The sequence below is a fragment of the Mustela lutreola genome, chromosome 3, assembly GCF_030435805.1.
Source record: "Mustela lutreola isolate mMusLut2 chromosome 3, mMusLut2.pri, whole genome shotgun sequence".
NCBI classification, from domain to species: domain Eukaryota; kingdom Metazoa; phylum Chordata; class Mammalia; order Carnivora; family Mustelidae; genus Mustela; species Mustela lutreola.
In genome coordinates this window covers 2,152,313-2,157,322 of record NC_081292.1, presented here as the reverse complement: position 1 = coordinate 2,157,322, position 5,010 = coordinate 2,152,313, and positions in this window count along the sequence as shown.

Below are 5,010 nucleotides of genomic sequence, written 5' to 3'. Positions count from 1 at the left end.
CTTAGGGACCAAGAATCGTGCTTCCTGCTGGAGGAAAGGACCCCAACCCACCCCACTCTCGGGAAAGACAAGGATATGGGCAAACGTCACAGCTGAATTCAGGGCTCTGTTTGGAGGCAGCCCAAGATTGTGGTGACCAGGGTCTATAAACAAGGAGCAAAAGGTGGAAAACAGAGGAAAATGTCAAGACCGAAGACAGCAGGTTGCCAAGGACACATGTGTCTGAAAACTGCCCAGGGCGATGAGTTACACAGCGACAGCCTAGATGCCTGGCACCCGGAGATCTCTGGAACTTGTGGTCCTGTGGCTGCCACTGCAGAGCTGCCCACAGAAAATGGGTCCATGCAGTCAGCCAGACAGCAAGAAGCTCAGGAGGCTGCGGGCTTGATGCTACCCACACCCAAAGAGGGGCGGCCAGATGGGGAGTGGGCATCATTGATGGCGAGGGAGGGACATGGGCTGGAGAGTGAGGAAGTGCCAGGGGCTCCCGGCAGGCTCTGCCCGGGGACGGAGGGCCAGCTGTTGAGAAGGGGAACGTAATTGGACGGGCAGTTCTGGCAGTGATAGAGGACATGTGAGGCTCTTGCTAATGGACAGGCTTGCTCTGCTGCAGGTGAGAATCCTGGAATCCTTGGGGATTTGGCTGTCCATGAGTCATACAAGACAGAGGTCCAGTGGGGCTGCAGCCCTGGAGACGGCTAGTGGGACCCTGGGGGAATGGCAGGCCCAGCTCCAAAAGGCCAGTGGGGAGGGACTCACAGAGAAGCCTAGCAGAGGAAGAGCCTGAGAGGGGGCCACCAGGAGAGGTAGGAGAGAAACCAGGAGAAGGGAGAGAGCCATGCGTTGGAGGGAGGGGAGTGAGAGAGAAGAAGCCATGGCTGCCAAGAGCTGGGGCAGAAACTAAAAAGTCTCCTGGATTCAGCAATTCAGCAAGAGGTCTCCTGGGGTCTGACCGAGGAGCTTCAGGGAGCTCTGCAGGAAGAAGCGAGATTACAGTGAATTCAGGGCAGACGGTCAATGAAGTCACAACGCAGAGCAGGGGGTGCTCCAGGGAAGCCTGGCGGCGGAGCGAGGAGGGAGATGGGGCACAAGCTCTCAGGCACTGTGGGGCGCAGAGCAGCCTTGCCTTACTCTGCAAGAGGGAGCACGTTTGCTTGTTAAATGCAGATATCAAAGAAAGCAGATTCTAGACACAGCAGAAAAAGTAGGTTTTTACCATTTGAGGCCGAGTCAAGAAGACATAAAACGACATGAAAATGCTCACAGAAAAGAAATGTAGTAACCTTGTAAAATGGCAAACTTGGTAGCTGTTTAAATATTTAAAAATATCTGTGAAAAAAAAAGAAAGAAAAACCTTCTTGAGAACATCTTTGGGTGGGCACATAGAAACACTCAGCTGAGACCAAAAAATTCAGGGATGTGGAGAGGTGAGCAAAGGGCACAGACCCCTGTCCGATGGCATTTGCCAACCTGTGTGACCTTATGCTTCAGACCTCAAGGTCTTGGGGGACAGGAAGCAAGGCTCAGGTCCATCCAGGACAAGGACCTGGCCAGGAGCTACCCCTACTATCCACTCAATATCAAGGTGAGCCAGACAGAAACATGGGCCCTCTCTCTGGCATATTGCAAAGTCAGCTGACTCAGACTTTGGCCTATAAAGGAAATCACTTGAACCACAAGTAGTCCATAAGCATGTTTATGGTCTGACATCCTACTACCTCCATGGTCTTAAAAACCTCAAAACAACAACTTAATTTAAGGACTGATAAGGTCCCTGGATCCTGAAAGTAACAAATTCAACTCTCCCTGGAATCTATTTCACCATGAGATAACGTGTGTGTGTGTGTGTGTGTGTGTGTGTGTGTGTGTGTGTGTGTAGAGAGAGAGAGAGAGAGAGAGAGAGAGAAAGCATCTATCATTAGAAGTTGGGGAGAAACTAACAAAATAAACCCAATGTAGAACAATAGAACAATGAAATCAATAATAAAAATAAGGAAGTAAATTGATGAAATAGGAAAGAAGCAGATAAGAAGGAGTCAACAATGTAGAATTTTACCCTCAGAAAACACCACTAAAAACAACAAATCTTTGGTGAAACTGACCTTGAAGAGAAAGGACACAAATAAGCCATAACAGGAAGAAAGAGGGGACAGAGCTGCAGGTGCGGGATAGAGTGGCATAAACTGTCTCACTTGAAAAATGGCTTAAAAAGTGGATAAGATATATGGCATCTGGTTTCTACGAGACTGGACATCAGATAGGGACAGGGACCTCTGAGAGGTGGGGAGAAACAAAGCAAGCCCCCTGATTTCTCCAGCTTACTCCCTGGGGTCAGTGCTCAGGTCATGACACAGGGAAGGGATTCAGGAAAAGCCAGAAGACTCTCTGGGTTGAGGAGCTCTGAAGAAGACCAAGTAGCTGGTGCTCACAGCTCAGAGTGCCATGAGGAAGAGAAGAGAGAGCTACACGCAGGACGAGCTCTGGTGATGCACATGGAGGTTCCCTTTGCACACAGTGGTCATAGTATGCATGAAAGGAACTTGTCCAAGTCTGGGGGAAAAAAAAAACCCAGACAGGATCAGTGGTTGCAGCACCAAATGCACCAGGACAAAGAACAGCTCTTGCTACCAGCCAGAGGGAAATCCCCAGAAAACCCCATGATTGTTACAAGCTGGGTAGAGCACTCATGACTGGTCTTGTCTCAGGAGTGTACATTGATTAACACTAGGTTAAATGCTGCTCTGATGATCTTTAACAGAGTCTTAGAAGGAATTCCTGAACCTGTTTCCTCATAATCGGAGTCCCAGAATAAACTTAAGAATGTCCATAGGAATACAAATGTAGCTAGTATCTAGCAAGGTAAAACTCACAAGGTAGCAAATTTGACCAAAAATTGTGAGGCAGAAAAGTATGGCCAATAATGGAGGAGAAAATTAATCAATTGGCTGAACCAAAACCCATACAGATGTTAGAAAAAAGCTGATAAAGGGGTTCCTGGGTGGCTCAATTGGTAAAATATCTCCCTTCAGCTCAGGTGATGATCCCAGGGTCTTTGGATCGAGCTCTGAGTCAGGGTCCCTGATCAGCAGGGAACCTACTTTTCCTTCACCCTCTGCTTCTCCCCCCAGCTTGTTCTCTCTCTCACACACACACACTCTCTCTCTCACTATCTGTCTCTCTCTCTCAAATAAATTAAAAAAATCTTTTGGAAAAAAGCTGATAAGGATGTTGAAACAACTATTATAAATGTATCCAATGTATTCCAGAAGCTAGAGAAAGTACTGAGCACATCAACAAAGACATGAAAGGTATGAAAAAGATCGAAGTCACACTTCTAGACGTGAAAACTGTTTGAGATGAAACATACACTGTATGGACTGAACAGTAGATAAGACACTGCAGAAGTGGAGATTAGTGAACTGGAAGACAAAGCAAAAGAAATAATGCAAAATAAAATGCAGTTTTTTTTTTTTTAACACGGAAAAATTTCACAAAGCCTCAGTGAGTTCTGAGATAATATTGAGCAGCCTGATGTGTGCATAACTGGAGTCCCTGAAGAAGAAAGATAGGTGAGCATTTGTAAAACTAATACCTAGAGTTCGTACAAATTTGATGAAGTTGTAAAACCCATAGGTCCTAGAGACTCACTGAATTTCAACAAGATGCATGAAACAACAACAACAACAATAACAACAACACAAAGGCAAGGTATAATCAAATTGCTCAAAACCAGCCATTAAGAGAAAAATCTTAAAAATAGGCGGAGGAGGAAGATGGCAGTGGAACAGGAGACCTAAATATTATCAGGTCCCAGGAGTTCAGCTAGACAGTTATCAAACCATTCTGAACACCTACAAACTCAATGGGAGATTGAAGAGAAGAGCAGCAATTTTAGGAACAGAAAAGGGACCATTCTGGAAGGTAGGACATGCGGAGAAGTGAATCTGAGGCAATATATGGGATGACAGACCTTGGGGGAGGGGCCAGCTCCCGGCAGGCAGTAAAGTCTTTTCCACTAAGGGATGTCGCTCCAGAGACTAAGTGAGGGGTGGGTGGAGCCCTCATAGGTACAGTGTGGTCTCAGGACCCATGGTGTCACAAAAAGACCAGGAGTGTCTGAGAGTGGCAGAGCTCCCATGTATCACAGCAGGGAAGCCAGCTGCAGAGACAGAGCTGAGGTTGGGCTCTCAGTTTGGAGTTACCTTAAACCATTAGCCCTGAAACAGTTGGGCCACTGCTCTTCAAGCAGGGACACTACAGGTGGCAGATCCAGAGAGAAAGCTTAAACCCAGCAGGAGAAGAGAAATAATAAAGATCAGAGCCGAAACCAATGAAATAGAAACCAAAAGAACATTAGAACAAATCAACAAAACTAGAAGCTGGTTCTTTGAAAGAATTAATAAGATTGATAAACCCCTGGCCAGACATATCAAAAAAGAAAAAATAGAAAGGACCCAAATTAATAAAATCATGAATGAAAGAGCAGAGATCACAATCAAATACAAACAATGATAAGAACATTTTATGAGCAACTATATGCCAGCAAATCTGACAATCTGGGAAGAAATGGATGCATTCCTAGAGATTTAAAAACTACCAAAACTGAACCAGGAAGAAATAGAAAATCTGAACAGACCCATAACTAGTAAGGAGATTGAAGCAGTCATCAAAAATCTCCCAAAAAACAAGATCCCGGGGCCAAACAGCTTCCCAGGGGAATTCTAGCAAACATTTAAAGTAGAACTAATATCTATTCTCCTAAAACTGTTACAAAAAATAGACATGGAAGGAAAACTTCCAAACTGATTTTATGAGTCCAGCATTACTTTGATCCCAAAACCAAACAAGACCCCATCAAAAAGGAGAATTATAGATCAATATCCCTAATGAACACAGATGCAAAAATTCTCACTAAAATACTAGTCAGTTGGATCTAACAATACATTAAAAGGACTATTCACCATGACCAAGTGGGATTTATTCCTGGGCTCCAAGGATGGTTCAACGTCT